Raw genomic sequence first — 18,450 nt, forward strand, 5'->3', positions numbered from 1 at the left:
TTGCCCTAGTGAGAAGAATAAATAAAACTGGAAAAGCAGAGTCACCAAGCTCTGCACAACCACAGTGCCCAAGCAACTCTACTGCAGGACGAGGCCTGTCTCCAACAGAGCATAACACAGAGAAGAATACCTTTTCCTTCCTGGGTGGCAGGCAGTGTGCTAGGTGACCAAGGCACTTGGGCAGGCTCTGCCTCCAGAGCAAAGCTGTCAGCCTGCAGGGACACGGGCGGGCAGTGTTGGTAAAGGATGCACACAGAAGCATTATCTCAGTGAACACGGGCCCAGAAAGAGTCTGAAACACTGTTGAGATATCCCCCGGGGACTCCCAAGAATACCTACAATGCAGAGAGGGAGTAACACAGAGGGAATCCTACAAACCAGAAAAACTCCATATTGAGGATAAAATTGCTTCATTGATTCCTACAGCCTGGAGACAGATGGGTCATACTTCTTTGGAAATGTGCTTCTGTGGGGTGTATCAAACAGTTAATCTTGTATTCCAGTTATTCTCAGCCTCGCCTGTCTTGTTGCAGCGGCTGCAGCAGTCGCTAGCTCTGCGTGGGCTCCAGTGGACTTCCCACAGGTGCCACCTGGCGCTGTCTAGCCTCTTAACTGTACTTGGCAAGCCTGTCACCTTATTCCTGGGGCTTTGCTCTTGACACAGTCATGTGACCCCACTAAATGCCCTTGCCTGAGCAATAACCTGAAAATGCAAGAAAGCTAACAATCCTGTGGCTTAAATTTGTTTTTTGTTTTTTTTGCTATAAACCACTACTTTTAATGCATTACGTAATTGAGTCAGAATATAGTGTCTATATTGATGGAGACCGTGGTGCTTCAATGGCTGAAATTATTATTAGAAAGATCCAGATAATGCTGACTTCTATTACATTAAACCACAGTATTATACAGTTTTCCTTGCTGCGCTGTGGCTTAACTCTTCGACCAGCGGGCAATGGGCATTCCCCATCCCCAGCCCCCCCCACCCCCCGATGGTAGAGAAATTCTTACATCTTTTTCTCCCATATCAATACAACATCCAGCCTCTGGGATGCAGTTTATATAGTTTCTTGGAGGATGGTCCCATTAGATGGATCAAGAAGGTGTGGAGAACAGACATGGGGCTTGACCCATGGGACTGGGCACAAAGTGTACAGATCACACAGAAGTTTCCAGGTTTAGAGACCTTGGTATCCACAGGCCACAGTAAGGTTTCCATCGAACTTGAAACTGCAGCTACCACTGCATGACTCTGGGCTCCTCATGCTGGTGGATCAGCAAGCAAAGAGTGACTGTTCTGAATACCCTGAGGAGCTGGGCTACTCCACACACGATGAGCAGGGAAGAGTACGTCTGAAATTCAGAGTTCATGATGATATATTTCGGTGCATCCATAGAAAATGCGCAATTATAGGAATCACAGCCCAAGGGCCAAAAAAGAGAGACGTCAGATCCCTTGGGGATGTTATACTACTAGGCGAGCAGGGCAGCTCAGTGGGAAGGTGCTGGCCAAGGCGATGGAAACCTAAACGGGAAGTGGGAGAAGGGGCTGATCAATGTCAGTTTTGGCCTTAGGACCGGCCGCAGCTGTGGGACTGCATCTTACTTGACTAACTCTTTTGCCTTGGGTCCCTCCGTAATTTCAACTGCCACCAGCTTGAGAAAGACTCTGTGACTGATTAGACACAGACCTCCCCCTTCAGAGAAAAAAATGAAGGTATCTTGTTCCCAGAAAAACAGAACTCCGAAGTATATATGCTGAGTGAGCCAGGGTGCAAACAGTCTGCTTGGTGCAAGGGATGACTATGTTAAACTGTTCTTATCCACCACTTTAGATCTCTTAGCTTCACTTGTCTCTTATTCCAGCTGTTGCTGCAGCAAGCAGCTTCACAATGGCACGACCTGACAGCAGTTTGCCTCACGCCCGTCTTGTGCACTGCTCGCCTGTTACACTGAGACGTCTTTGATACCAAGACATAGAAGTTCACAGCAACCCTTTCCCACATACATCCTGGATGTGTAGGAGAATTAACTCCATAGAGTGAAACTTTGACCAATAGGATATGGGAGTAGGGGGTAATAAATTCTTCCACTTTTCTCCCCTAGAGGGACATTTCTGGGACATTATTTATATGGCTTTGTAGAAGATGGTTGTGTAACATCAAAAATCAATTGTGCTCAGCAGTGTCTAGGGTTTCCAGGCAGGAATTTTTTTCGCTTTCCCATTCCCGAATCCCAAGAAAAGTTGGTCAGGAAATCGGAAAATTGGCTCCTTGAACCCAGTAATACCCACAATGGGAAATAAACATACTACTCATAATGTATCTCTTAGACATTTTTCCTATTTATTGCTAGGGTTTCTGGGCAGGAATTCCCGCCTGTTCTCAGGAATTTTTTTCACTTTTCCGTTCCCAAATCTAGAGAGAAGTTGGTCGGGAAATCGGGAAAATTGGCTCCTTGAACCCAGGTGGTTGGTAGTATCGGCCATCACTTGTGGAAACGATTCATCGTGGAGAACAGAAAACAGTTTGTATCTTGGGATTCAGGAAAAGGAAAGTGAAAAAAATTCCTGAGAACAGGTGGGAATTCCCTCCTGGAGACCCTAGCAGTGTCCAACTCAATACACTTCCTTGCATTGGTTCTATCTTCTTTCCTGTCTCACTTCCTTTGTGTCACTCCTGATCCTTGGGGTACCCTTCCTCCTTAAATACCAGGGGTACCAAAAAAAATGTATATAAGTGGACACTTTGGTCAACATTGCTCAAGCAGTAGTTTGCCATAATCAGAAGTGTCTGGACACTGATAGTAACCACTGAGCACCTCTTGTAATTGCTGAAGTCAAGAGTGACTTGTATTCATCTTTTGTTATTGGTAAATATCGAGTATTACAATTTTAATACAGTTTTCCTTTCTTAAAATGTGTGTATATTTTTTGGGCACCCTCTGTAGTTACATATGAAACCTTGCCTCAGGATTTGCTTTTCGTAGAAGTCAGGCTAAAAAAAAGGTTATCTCTGAAGATAGAAAAATAGATAAATGTACAACAATGAATATATTCCCCTCCACAGAGGAAGGATAAGTCCAAGTTGAAGCCTAACCATAGATGAACAGCACATGGTGCAAATCTTATCCTTCATGGAGATAAGATCTGGGCTTGAGTACTTGGTATCGAGTAGCAAGAGCTATAGGAGAGTAGTTTATAAACCTTTTTACATTGCCACAGGACAGCTCCATTGGAGTTTCAGAAAATTTTTGTATACAATTCAAAAGCAACAAGCACTAATATCAGGATTTGGGTTGGCCTTCTTGTAAGGTGATCTTGAACCCCTTTCCATATATTCTTTCTGTATCTTGCTCTCCTCCCCTAAGACCTCCAGGGCTATGTTCTCTTTTCTCTCTACCTTATCCCAGACTTTCCCACTACATATTATTTGGAAATGGTCACTTAAGATTTGCAATTGAGTGTGGTTGTTCTCCAAGAATCCCAGGAGGTTTTTGTACACTAACCCCTTAACTCAACAGACCATGTTTCTAATGTTAGAATTTCTGCCATCAACTGTTGACTGATAGAGATAAATTTAAGGGTTTGTTTTTTTAAAATCACATACACATCAACAGACAACAAGTGTTGGTAAGGATGTGGAGAAAAGGGCCCCCTTGTGCACTGTTGGTGGGATTGTGAATTGGTGCAGCCACTATGGAAATCAGTATGGAGGTTCCTCAAAAAATCAAAACTAGACCTACCTTATGACCCAGCAATTCCACTCCTGGGTATTTATCCTTAGAAATCCAAAACCCTAATTTTTTCATTGTAGCATTACTTACAATAGCCAATATATGGAAGCAATCTAAGTGTCCATCAATAGACCATTGGATAAAGAAGGTGTGGTACGTTTATACAGTGGAATACTGCTTGGCCATAAAAACAGAATGAAATCTTACAATTTGCAACAACATGGATGGACCTAGTGAATGTTATGCTAAGTGAAATAAGGCGGAGAAAGACAAATACCATATGATCTCACTTACATGTGGAATCTAAAGAACAAAATAAACAAACAAACAAAATAAAATAAATCACATACACAATTCTTACATTTCATTCATATCTAGGACTTAGTCCAGGCTATTTTATTCCTGTGTCTTTTCAGGTAATAATCTTTATCTATGAGAAGAAAGGGCAAGAAAACAAAAACCGAAAAACAACCCTTGACTCAGTATTTTCCCACCATATTATTATAAAATTTTTAATAATAGTTGAAAGTCAGAATAATTTTACATGAATACCCTTCTACTTACCACCTGGATTTTTTCATTAATATTTTACTATACTTGCCTTACCACATGTCTACATATCTATCCATCCTTCTATCCACCCAATAATCCATTTTCAATGCACTTCAAAGTAAATTACAGGTATCACTACTCTTCCCCCTCAATACTTCCCAGGCTTGATTTTCCTCTTAAGTAGGCTGCATGTCAAGACAAGCAATAAGAATTCAGCAACTGCTGCTTTAAAAAAATCATTCATTACTTTGGGAATCAAGGCAAAGTGAAACAAATGGATGGAATGAATTCATTTCCTCCTCCTATTGTCTAGAATAGCAAGGAGGTGACTAAAGCTATGAATGTTTGTTTCCTGAAAACTAAAGTCCTGACTCGTCATCTTCATGGGACGAAAGAGCCGTCAAACATATTCGTTCTTCCACATCCACGTGCTATAGTAAAACCAGCTCTCAGTTGTTTATGAGTTTAAATAGTCAACTCATTTTGCAGGGTCTTCGTGTATATAGGTAAAAGTCTTTGAAGCTGTAAATCATACCTTGAACTAAGTGCAAAGTTTGAGTCAGACCAACGTAAGTTGTCTGATTGCATTCCTGACCCACACAGATACCCTTTGTGGATAAAACACAAGTTGCCCCATCTCTCTTTCTAAATTCATGATCTTCCTGACACACCACCCGCCACTGGGTTTGAAGTTTCTCTGCCAAGTGTCCCTGACAATTTCGACTCCGGTGCTTTCCCATGCCTACCTAGCATAGCTCTACTTACTACCCCACGGTTGAGCACTTCATTGGTTAATTATTTTGTTTAGGACAGTTCTGTCTCCCTCCCAGAATCCAAGTTCTTGGAAGATAAGCTTGTCTTCTGAATCTTCTAACTTCAGTGCTAAGGAGGTTGGCACAGGGCTAGGTACTCATCTAAGACTTTACAGATCTTAAAGCCCTTTTATGTATAATAAGTTCACGAACTCATCCTAGAAAAAGTGCTACATACCTCACTGCTGAATATCACTACAGTCACCTTTAAAGTGCTCCCCTTGGGAAGCTATGCACCGATGCCAGCGCCTAGTCCACCCTTCAAAGCAATTGTGGAACTCTTTCTGGAATGGCCATCAGAGCTGTCATTGTATTACCCTTGACGTCCTGAATGTCATCCAAATGTCTTCCTTTCAATATTTCCTGTATCTTCGGGTAAAGAAAGAAGTCACTGGGGGCCAGATCAGGTGAGTAGGGAGGGTGCTCCAATACAGTTATTTGTTTACTGGGTAGAAACTCCCTCACAGACAGTGCCATGTGAGCTGGTGCATTGTCGTGATGCAAGAGCCATGAATTGTTGGTGAAAAGTTCAGGTCGTTTTTTTCATGCAGACTTTTCAGCACTTCCAAATAATAAACTTGGTTAACTGTTTGTTCAGTTGGTACAAATTCATAATGAATAATCTCTCTGATACCAAAAAAAAGTTAGCAACATCGGTGCAACAAGTTCGTGAACTTAATTGTCACACCTCGTGTTCTCTCATTTAAACTTAATGTATAGTAAGTAGTAAACTGCTTGGCCTACTTGCTTCTAGAAAACTGGCTCTGGGTAGTTTTAAAGTGTTTCTCCCGGGATATGTGATCATGGCAGTTAGTATCAGCCAGAAGACTTTCCAACAAGTCCGCAGGCAGTCATCGTGAGCTGGGACTGAGAGACAGGGCTTTTCTGTGTCAGAGCCAGAATTCAAAACTGCCCTCTTTTTCTTGGGTAAAAGAAACCCAGGGTGTTTTTTTTTCAACACTCGTTTGCACTGACCTCTTTTTCTGGCTTCTCAGTAGAAGGATTAAGGACTCAGGAAGCATTGGGGGGGAAATGGCTTGTTTAGCTGGACAGGGGGCTCAGGCAAGTCTGACACTGTAGGGTAGAAAAGCCACGAAGGAGCTTCCGTTGTTGTTTCTGGTAGTTCTACAAACCCAGGTCCCTGTCCAAGCCCAGCTCATCCCACAGTGATGTGTGTGGTGGTGTGTCTCTTATGTATATTGAGTCAAACTATTCCGTCAAATAAACAATCCTGGGAGGTAGCAGGAGAAGGGGTGCTGAAGCACGGGGGCAAGACATTAACCTTAACTAACTAAATCCTTTATGTCAGCTTCCAGAGGGTGCAGTCTCTTCTGAGAACGGTGCCCATGGCAATGTGTTGATCCATGTATGTGACACCTTGTGGAGTTTCGCTAAATAATACATGCACTGATATGCTTTCAACATGAAAACAGATTCAAGCAATAGATGAATGTGGCTTTCTTTCTTCTAAATTTCCCCAGAGAAACTTCCTTCTCATTCGGAATTTTATATAATAGAGAAATCATCTAAAATGCACTGGAAATATTCAAAATGTCGATGAGGTCTGATGTTGGGTGACAGCAACTGGGTGTCATGACCTGTTCCTGACCTGAGCTGGATTTAATTCCAGAACCCAGGTGGGCTACGAAGTGACCCTCTCTTCATTACCTTTGTCTTTACTGTGATTTTGCTGTGTTTTCAGTAAAGAACAAACTGAAAGACATCCTTAGGGGCTTATCATTAAAGTTGGGTGTAAAAGTAGAGAAGCCAATTGTCTAGAGAGGAGTGAGTCCCAGAGCTTCTACTTTTGTATTTCTTCCTTCCTCCATCCTTCTACAAGTTCATTGCCTCCAATATTTCTCCGAAGAATCTTCCCAGGAGTGCTCTGGAAAACAAAGAAGCGTAGAGAACAAATTTAAGTACACCAGCAGAGGAGAGGTGGGGCAGCTTTACCGTGTCTTTGGCAAAGAAGCACCATGTGATAGTCGAGGCCCAGTCAGTTCTCCCCTCTTTGTCCATACCTGTGGTGGCCTTGGATTCCCATCAAAGCCTACACACTATGATGCCTGGAGATTAAAAAGACCCCCACAGCCTGTGAGTTGCCAGATTAGAACCCCTGCAGTCCATTAAGATGTTTGCATGCAGTGGCCAGCATGTTACAAAATGGTTGCCATAACTCCAGACATCGTGACCTCACAAAGCCATTTCCAAAAGCAGCTAGCAGAAATGTTCATCACGTGCCTTCCTTCTTTTATTAAGTATAATCATAACTAACATTTTTTGAGCATTTACTATATGTCAGGGACTATCCTAAGCACTTTATATGTATTAACCCATTTAATTCTACAGCAGATGAAGAGAAACCAAAGCACAGAGAGTATAATTAACTTTGTCAGGGTCACACAGACAAGAAATGGTAAAGCTGGGATTCAAACCCAGGCAGTTTGTCTCCAAAGCCCTGACAGTGCCAAACCACCTCTCAGTTAGGGAAGAAGAGAATTCCCAGAAGCCTCAGCAGACTTTACCTTTATGCTTCGTTGTTTAGACCTGAGTCACATGAACCCCCTGGCTCTAAGGGAGGCTAGGAATACAAGTATCTGTCTATTTCAATCTATAGGAAGATGGGGGGGTGTGAGGTTTAGTTGAGCAGCCAACGAACAGAGTCTGCCACAGTTACAGAATAAATAATGGCCTTGGTCACAGTGGAAAGATCCTGGTGCACTAAAGGCTTAGGTGAAAGTTTGAGATCACAGGGCTATTTGGCTTACTGCCACTGGGGGGAAAAAACAAGTTTCCGTCAAGACCAGCCAGAAATAGCAAAAAATGCCAGCATCCTGACAATCTCCTTTCAACCAGCCACTGGAGTGTCTGTGCATAAGCAGTTATTAAATTATTCATTCTGATTTAAAGGGGAGGAAATCAGATGCAACAGGTGTGGTTCTTCCTGCTTTTGACCGGCTTTAAAATAAGCTTTCAGTTACTGGTCGCCTCAGGGTAAGCAGCAGGAGGACAAATCAGCTGTATTTTAAGCTAATTACCAGAATACTACAATATCTGTCAAATGGGGACATTTTGTTCCAGTTTTAGTGGTCATAGAATAGAGCCCTGGAGAGGAAAGGAGAGTATTACATAAGCAATTTGCTTTACATAGACTCCAAAAAAGCCTCTCGATACAAGACAAGGTCATATTCCAAGTGTTATTGTACCTGCTTGTAAACTTGGGTAGAATCTCATTTTAATAAGCTTAAAGAGACTTCCAAATTGCTACATTAGATCCAAATCTCATTAAACTTGAAGACTATTGCTATAGCATACTAAAATATACTGCATTGTTTCCTGGGTTTAAAATTCGCTTGTACAAAGCAACTGTTAGGTGTACAATTCATTTGCAAATGGCATGATGGGGGAGGGAGGGAGAGATGGGTGCCCAAAGCTGTGCTTGCCTTGTGCCAACCCATTGGAGCCAGAGAAGGTTAACGGGTGCTCCATCCTTCTACCATGACTGTAGTGGAATGCAACATAGTATCTTAATGAAACATGACATGTTTTTCAAATGTTAGGTGCTTATGTCTTGCAGTTTTATAAATTGCATGTTTGTCTTAGCTCCAATATTTCTTTCTCTTTTTTTGATCAGGAGCTCATTCTATGTACTAGTACTATGTATTTAGTACTAGTAACAGCTAAAGAATACTATAAACTGAGTGGGGTTTTGAGTTGCCATTATCTATTCAGAAAATAATTAAAGGGTTCACTAAAAAACCGTCTGTAGCTGGAAGATGCTGAGTGCTTAGAAAGCAACCCACCCAGATTGGCTGTTGTCTCTCCCGGGTCCCAGAGAGAGCTGTCACATCCACTGTCCCTAATCTCCATGGCGCCTTAGTTTTCTCATCTGCAAAATACAGAACTGGCCCCTGTGGTCCCTACGGCTTTTGATGAGCTGAAATTCTAAAGTTCTAGGGTGGCCGGATGGCTCAGTTGGTTAGAGCGTGAGCTCTGAACAACAGGGTTGCTGGTTCGATTCCCTCATGGAGTGGTGGACTGCATCCTCTACAACTTAAGATTGAAACTGGTGACTGGACTTGGAGCTGAGCTGTACCCTACACAACTAGATTGAAGGACAACAACTTAGAGCTGATGGGCCCTGGGGAAACACACTGTTCCCCAATAAAATAAAATAAATAAATAAATAAAGTTCTATGATTCTACACTCCCCGGGTCAGGATGTTAACAGAATTCCCCACGTATTATAAATATCTAAGTCACAAACTGACATGCTTTTCCTGGACAGGCTGTTAATAATATTTAACAAAGCAGACAAAACACTATACAAAAAGGAAATATCTTCATTCAAAACTGGATGATTAAAAGGATAAGTATTTCTAAATACTTTGTATGATTTTTTTTTTCCTCTACACTATTTCCTGTATCCACACTGATGAGTAATGTTAGTATGTGAAGCTCTGTCAAAGCATGGAAATAGCCTTATTCAGTTGGATATTAAAATGGCATTCTGCCTACATTAGGCTTATGAATGGAAGGTTAATGAAATTGTGCATGTTTCACTTTTCACTCTGCAGGTTATTTTGTAATAGGGATGAGACTGTCCTACCTTTAATTTGGTGTTTTATTAAATTAAATGCATTACAAAGGAAGAGCCACTTTATTCTGCTATTCTATCCTATATTCATGAGCAAGAGGGCATGCTAAGTGCTTTTTCTTGTGGATTCTGTTAGGAGTTTCCTGTTTCCAGTGAATGGGATATAAGCCGTATTTTGCACACAGAAGAAAAAAGTATGTATTTCTTTAAACTGAGGCAGGAACTTCCTTTTGGATTCCTATGGTTTGCTCTCCTCATTTAAAAAAAAAAAAATGGCCTTAAGCATATCAATGGTTAACTCAGTGGTTCTCAGATGGGTGGTTATTGGCATTGGGTGGGACAGCATTCAGTTTACAGGACTGACCCATACATTGCAAGGTATTTGGCATTCCTGGGTCCCACGCACTAAATGCCAGAAGTACCTCTGAACATTGTGACAACCATACCAGCCTCATACACATCTCCAAATGCCAACTTCCTTGAAAGAATCCAAAGTAAAAGTTTTCCTCTGTAGAAAGGAAGTCTGATAATAGATTAATTTTCAAAAGCCCACAGAGGGTCTCTGTCCCCATGTAGAGACATGTGGTTTCAGTCCATGTCTCCAGTTAACATACCTTTGTGACTTTATTACTCCCCAAAGATGACACTTTTATTAAGAGAAAAGGCATGAGAGAGGATGTATGAGAATCACATGACTTATAAAAAATCATACACTTTTCCTAGATTTTAAATAGGAATCAAAGCCTTCAACATGTAAACTTATGGAAAATGTGGACTCATTTCTCTTTCATACTCTGTAGACTGTGATCCAACATAAAATAACTCTTGAGAAGTAAAGATCCTGCATAATAAGAAACATACACAGGAGAACGAGTGGATTTTGTTTCCATGTTCCAGATGCCTCTGTGGTGTCAGGGTTTTGACTTCCAATAAAAATTCAGTGAACAAGTATTGGGTGCTAAATGGGAGAGATGCTCTCTTGGGCCCTGGGAGCACAAAAAATGAATAAGACATGTTCTCTGCTTTTGAGGCTCACAGTTGTGCCTCAGAGACTGACTCTTGGATAACCAGAGTATAAAATAATAAACACTACCATAGAAGTATGTTTACATGCTATGGGAATCAGGCAAAGGGATAGTTGATTTCACCCAGGCATGAGGGAGCTGGGGAGGCGGGGGAGAGGCAGAGATTGGCAGATTCAGGGAAAGCCTCAGACAGAAGGTATCGAGTGAGTTGGGCCTTGAAGGATAAACGGGCATTTGCCAGTGGTGATGGGGTAGGGAATGGAATTCTTAGTAGAGAAGAGCATATGTAGTCACAAAAGTGTGAAGAGAATGGAGAAAATCCAGTGCAGTAGGGCGTTAGTGGAAAGGTGGGAAAGGGGAGGGTAGACGATGAGCCGGGGTGGCAGCACCTAAAAGCCCTGATACGCCAGATTAAGAAGGTGGAGCTTACCTTCTAGAGGTAGAAAGGAAGCAATTTGGATTTTTAAAAAGGAAAGTAAAATAATGAGATTTATACCGGGAAAAGAACTCTGATGGCAGATGGGTAAATGTAGACAAACTTCAACCAGGGATAGTAAGTGAATTGATTTTAAAATTTACTCATAAGGTTTGGGAAACCAAGTTAACCCACGGCAAATTGAAGGCAGCTATAATAAATATGAGGATTTGCCAGTGAAAATTTTAATGACTTGTCCTGATATTTGGAGGGCCAGCTCCAACCACTGTTCCTTTCTAAATAATGAAGCATGAAGCACTTTCGTACACCAGGTCACCGTGTCACAACCTGCCTAGTCACTGCATTTCCCATCCTCCTTACTTCTAAGGGGAAGCCACGTGACTAATTTTTGCCGGTGGAACTTTGGTTTTGAGTGTCACCTATGGGTGGAGTGCCTTCTCCATACTCTCCTCTTCTGCCAGCTGAATGCAGATGACAAGGACAAGGTTCCAGAGAATGGCAGAGCCACAGTATGGAAGAGCCCGTGTCCCTGAGTCATAACATGGAAGAAAACTGCTGAGCTGGAACACCTGTATTGTATTAGGTTGGTGCAAAAGTATTTGCAGTTTAAAGGTTAAAAATAATTGCAAAAATCACAATTACTTTTGCACCAACCTAATATTATTACATAAGCAGGAAATAAACTGAGATTTCGGGGCCTGTTTGTTTCCACAGTCATACAGTGCTGCCTCCCGTTCTCGCTTGGGGACTGAGAGCAGAACAGTAAGCTTGAACCTCTGTTGTCTGGTAGGTTACCCAACGTTGTTAAATGATTGTGGTAATTATCTCAGATTGCATTGTTTTCCCACATCAGGAGTAGCTCCCTCTTTTTCTTCAGCATAACGGGAAAACCAGAAGGTGTCATGAACACAGAGTATGTTTATAAACACTTTGTTCTTATGCCTTCTCAGAATCCTTGAAAACTGGGGGAGAAAAAAAGAACAGAGCTTGGAGCCTAGTAGCACCTCTCATCTGTTAGAGGCCTCCATTCTAGTCCAATCTATAGTTAGATGTCACTTCTATTTCACACCTCCACTTGCCAAATTGCAGCCACCTTTGGTGTGAAATCCGGCACCTGTTTAATGGGCTCACAAGAGATGACACAGCTGTTTTCAATAGTAAGCAAACGCGTAACACAGCTGGGAAAAGGCAGTGAGACTGGAAAGGAGAAAAAGGCTAGGAATCTGGAGAATTTGCCTATCCAGTTGTGCACTGTGTCACTGATATGTGAAATTGGGATCAATCCCACAGGGAATCTAAAGGGAGACCTACAGAATGCACGTCAGAGTTATCTGCCTGAGGTGTAGCAGAGAAAGTGTTTACCCATTAGCAACCATGCCCTATTGGTGAAGGGTTGCCCTGTATGATATCAAGACCCCTGCACTTCCAGGTTGCACATTCGTGGGGGCCAATTTCGGTAGGTACACCATGCTCAGGTATCAAAGAGGACACCTTAAGGAAAGAGGATATAAGATAGAGTACCAGCAGAGTGTGATACAGACCTCAGTGCTAGAAAATGCAGGTGGGATTTGAATCCAATACCTTCTGATACCAAAGTGATAATGTCACTGCCCACACGCCACTGCTCACCTGGCCTGAGGGAAAGAATGCAGGCCTCGGTGTTGGAGCATTGCCTCTAGTTCTGGAATAGCTGCTTGACTCAGGCAAACCATTTACTCTCTGGCCCTCAGTTTCCTTCCCTTTAAAATACGGATACTGAACAAATCCATTATTTCCCAAATTATGTTCAAATGTACAGTAATGTTATATACAATGTTAATTAAGAGGTATAGCTGGGAAGAAAGGATTTTCTGGTCAAATAAGATTGATAAGGGGAGCTAACAAAGTTATACAAATTTCTTCATTAAAGGACATCCCCGTCTTTATGATATATATTATACAACATCCTTTATTTGCGAAACAGCTCACAGGACTAGGCTGTTTTTATGCTAATATTTATTGAGCACTTACTATTTGCCAGGCATCATGCCATAAACTTGTCATGTATTGTTTTGGTCATTCATTTGTTTTCAAAAAAGTATTTGGTGAGCTCCTGCTATGTGTACTACATTGTTCATGGCTCTGGGGACACCTCCATGAACAAGACAAGTCCCTGATTTTTACTTGGGGGTGAGGTAGACAGACAATAAACAGGTAAACAAAACATATGAACAAAATATTGGCATGTGTGATCTCATCTTATCTCACAGCTAATGAAACAGGGTCTATTTTATCATGCCCGTTTTATAAATAATGAGATTGAGGATTAGAGGGGGTAACTTATTTAAACTGATAGAGATGGAAATGCCAGAGCTAACACTACATTAAAGTCTGCTCTTAAAATGTTGACATCAGGTGCACAGAATTGGATTAATCAGTATCCTGGGTCGATTACATATCTTCCCACCGATCCATGTTTAGCTCATTCCTGTGACGACTATGGTCCCAACTACTTTGCTCTATTGTCTCTTCCACCATCCTGAAGATCCGTGCTTTGCAAAACATCAGTTTGAGAAACAACACACCACATAGTCTGGAGAAAGGGTTTTCCAGCCCTAATGAGATAAGCAGCAGCAAAAGATTTTGCTCATACACATAACGGAGATTCAGAACTCAAATGATTGAGAGGTGACAGTATTGCAAAGTACTGCATAATATCTTGTGAGTTATGCCTCTCAACAATTCTGAATAGACTTGCATTATTCTCTTCTTACCATAATAATTAAATTTTTTCTCGATAAAAAGTAAATGAAGTTTATGGAAGTTCTCGCAACTTTAATAATCTAAGGAGTGACTTGTCAGTGATAAGCTGATTTAAACATATACTTTATCTTGACAACTTCCTTTGAAGAAAATAAAAATCCTGGGCCCAATTTTAATGATCCTTTGGTCTGTGATACCACTATCAGAAATAATAAAGAAGAGGAAGGATTATACTCTCTGTGTATGGCCATCTATTTAAATGGTCAGGATTGTTGAATGTTAGATGCAATGAAATATTCTTTGAAGGTATGAACTATTTGTGGATAACACTTTCTTAAATGCTTTGCTATTTTTACCACTAAAAGACTCTTCTTAAAACTTAACCTAGTCCCAACATGGTGGTCACCATGAGAACGCTGCTGCAGAAGATGTCAATGTTACTTTTGAAAATTAACAAAAGATAAACAAATTTGCATGAAATACAAGTAGAATCACAGAGCTAAAGGAAGAAATAGATGTAAAAAAGAAACAACTTCAAAACTTAGATGCTTCTGAGGGCATCATGCTTGCAGAGGACGACTGATTAATGATACCTTATCAAATTGGTGATGTTTTCATTAACCATTCTCAAGAAGAAACACATGAAATGTTAGAAGAAGCAAAGAAAAATTTGCAAGAAGAAATTGACGCCTTAGAATCCAGAGTGAAATCAATTCAGTGGGTGTCAGCAGATTTGAAAGTTCAGTTCTATGCCAAATTTGGGAGCAATAGAAACCTTGAAGTTGATGAAAGTTAAACATTTTATGACACTTTTTAAAATTTGTTTAATAAACTTGAATATTGTTTAAATGATAATTTCCCTTCTTTAAATGATATGGAAAGCAAAACTTTCTTTTTTTTAAATTTTAATGTATTTTCAATGGAAACCTGCCTATTTTCATGGCTTGCTTACTTATTTTATATTTTTAAAAGAAGACAGTATTTGTCTATGTAGTTTGCATGATGATTGTATCAAGTGTAGGGGTTTTATGTCATGTTATTCAAATCAGTTAAGCAAAAAAATAAAAAAACTCAACCTAGATCTCATCTTACTTTAAAACTTCCCAGCCAAAAGGAACTTGAGAGTTACAGTTCATATAAAATCCCCACAGTATAGTTGGAAGCACCACACACACACACACACACACACACATACACACACACACACACACACACAATTATGTTGAAATAATTCAGTGACTAGATTTTAAAAAATGGAAAAAAGAAGCAGATTGTTCTTCCTGGAGATTTTGACAGTAAAGGGTCACAAACAATAAAAATAATACAAGATAATCTTAGAAGGATGGGACCCCAATTATTTGAGGTCTTTAGGAAAGAAAATTATAGCAAAATAGTCCCTTCTGCTTCCACCAATTGACATTGAGCTTGGTCATGTTCTTTAGGTGTGTACTAGGGAAAAGAATGAGAAGTGAAAAGGGGCAAAAGAGTCACCGTGTTGACCATTCACCATAGACCATGTGTTTGTTTGTTTGTTTGTTTAATGCATCATTTTATTTAATAGAGCTGAGGCAGGAATCATCTATCTTTGACTGGCTGGTCTTATTGATTCAGTATTCGCAGGCCCTGGTTAAGAGGAAGTATATGTTAAAGGTGTAATTCTCATCTTGCACAAAGAGGAGACCATTTGCTACCTCTGTAAGATTTTTTGGATACTCGTGCGAAATCAGAAAGAGAAGGACAAACCCTTGAAAAGGGAACATTTGCCTATTCTGCTAGAATAAAATCAGAATTAGAACTTCTTTCTAGCAATTGCTGGGATAGTGAAGGTCTGGTGTTCTGTTTCAGAGGGGATTTAGTCCAACGAGACCCCCTATGCGTTTATTCTTTCTAACACATTATCACCAAGCTTAGACTTCCCCAGGGTCAAAAACTTACCTCTAGTCTGAGACAGCCTACTTTTTCATCAGGATGACACAAACAATACCTTCCATCTAAAAGTCCGTACGTGGTCAGAATGATAGGTACGGACGGCTAATTTCTCCTTTCATTAATTCATCAAACACATATTGAGTAATTTCGGTGGGAACACCGAAATGAATGACACCTTGTCTTTGTAGAGCTTTCAGTTCCGTGTGGGTAATAGGTAAAGTCATAGCAACCGATGGTATGGTTGTTAATAGGGGAGATACCTGGTCTGGGAACACAGAAGAGAGATACTTAGGAAGACCGCGGGAAGTCAGTGAAAGCTTCCACAAGTTGCCAAAAAACAATGACTGAAAAAGGATTCAAAATTGACTAAAAATTTCCCTTTATACGAGTTATTCTCTTGGTGGTGTCTAAGTACACAGAAACCCCTTTTGGAAGCCTACTATATTTATTTTCCCCTGAATGCTGCTACCCTGTGCTGTGGTAGGTTCAATGACTTTGGCCTTGAAGGTCTGTTGATGGCCTCTTAAGGAATAATAAATATTTGTGTCTCCCTAAAATTCATATGTTGAAGCCACACCTCACGTTGTGATGTTATTAGGAGGTGGGGCCTTTGGAAGGTTATTAGGAGTAGATGAGATCGTAAGGATGGAGCCCTCATGAATGGGGTTAGTGCCCTTACATGAGTCTAAATCAAGACTGCCAAGTACTGGTGTGCTTATGTGGGTATTTGAAAATGAGATTGCCAGAGAGCTAGGACTTAAGTTCATTCTACCTATATAACACAGGACAAAATAAAGTCTTAAAGGAACAAATTAATTCTGGCCAGGAAAAGAGGGATGTCTACACAAAGGAGTTAATAATGTGGGTTGGCTCTGAAGGGCAAGCAGGATTATTCCATCAAGCAACCAAGAAGGGCAAAGCATTGAGACAGAAAGAAGACTGTGAGCGAGGGCTCAGAGCCTGGCAAGCCCGTTACCCAGTGGGGCTGGAGGGTTGGGCTTCTGCCCTGAGGTGCTGGGAGATGAAGCGAGAGAGAATTAGGGCTAATGGTGAAGGAGTTTTTGCTCTATAGAAAATAAAGAGCCATAGATGAAGTGGCACTTGAAACATGAAATGGGAAGGAGGGCAAGGAAGTCTGACAACATATCTTGAGCTCCAGAAGGCCAAAAACCATGTCTTCCAGTACAACTCAATTCCACAAGTAAACATTAGAGCTGGAAAGATTAGAAGTGATCTAGTGTCCAGCCCAACAGCCCTTATTTGCAATTGAGAAAACGTAATGATTTAAATGACTCACATAGCTTTTCAAATGACTCATGTACTACTTAGTGATGAAACCAAATTCCTGCTTTGCCACTTACTATCTCTGGCTTTAGGCAAATGACTTAACTTTTCTAAATCTTAGTTTCCTCATCCACAACATGGATGGTTGTTGTGACGATTCAGTGATAATATATGCAAAGTGCTTAGTAACATGCTTGATATTTAGGAAGAACTCATTTAATATTAACAAAAACTATTAACACCAAAAATAATAACTACAATATTATCAAAGTTTCCTGATTCTGTCCAATGCTCATTCATGTATGTCACTAGTGCCCGATCCTGGCTGATCATCTAAATTACCTGGGGTGTTTTAGACAGTTATAAATTTCCTGGCCTATCCCAAACCTTTTGAATATGAATCTTGTGGTTACTGAGGAATCTGAATTTTTGAAAAGTTCCCTAGATGTTCCTGACGATAAGAACTAGGATTAGAAACAACTGTCCATTTTTACTATTATTCAAACGTTATTTTCTTAGTCTGAGAACTTGGAATCATTTTCCATGGTTCAGTCCTTTACATGTCGGTGTAGGAGTTAGGGTGGGAAGACGGGTATTGCACATAATGCCGGGATCCCAGGAGGTTAGAAACACACATCTGTGCTCAAAAGAAAGGGGGGATTGGATGGCAAGATTGGAAATGGGATGTTCATCATTGGTGGGAATGATTAATTATGCCCAGTTTTGCACATACATTTGCACGCCTCTTAATATAACATATGCAAATACATCTTTAATAGCATGACTTGTTTGCCAATGTTGAATGCTAACTGTAAGTAATTTCTATTTTTTGTAGTGTTTAGGAAACTTCAATATGGCACTTGCTGGCAGACAGTTGCTGTCTCCTGGATTTAGCAACATATTAAGTAATCATTACAGAAACATTTGTCGCTAACTACTAACAAAAGAAGTCTAGACAACAATTTGTGGTTGTCAATGGAAACAGAGGATAGGTAAAGCAGGAATAATTTCAATTTATGGAAAAATTTTTAAATGTGGCCTACAGTTCCCTGTTTTTCCTTACTAAGCTTTTGCTGATACAGAGCAAATTAGGCCATCAGAAGTTTCACCCCTTCTTTTAGGATCCTAGTTACTTTTTCTGATGATGTCACCAATGGCCAACATACGAAGTTGGACAATTAAGTTCACCAACTTATCCTAGAAAAAGTGCTACATACCTAATCACTGAATATCCCTATGATCAACTTCAAAGTACTCCCCTTGGGAAGCTATGCACCGATGCCAGAGGCTAGTCCACCCTTCAAAGTGATTTTGGAACTCTTTTTCTGGAATGGCCAT

At 40.7% G+C, this 18,450-nt stretch overlaps 1 pseudogene; it reads left to right on the forward strand.

Annotated features, from left to right (window-relative positions):
- The first annotated feature begins 1,263 nt into the window (after positions 1-1,263).
- Positions 1,264-14,695, forward strand: LOC117023201 (prefoldin subunit 4-like; annotated as a pseudogene).
- Positions 14,696-18,450: the final 3,755 nt, after the last annotated feature.

Source organism: Rhinolophus ferrumequinum, chromosome 6, assembly GCF_004115265.2.
Source record: "Rhinolophus ferrumequinum isolate MPI-CBG mRhiFer1 chromosome 6, mRhiFer1_v1.p, whole genome shotgun sequence".
Classification (NCBI taxonomy): Eukaryota; Metazoa; Chordata; class Mammalia; order Chiroptera; family Rhinolophidae; genus Rhinolophus; species Rhinolophus ferrumequinum.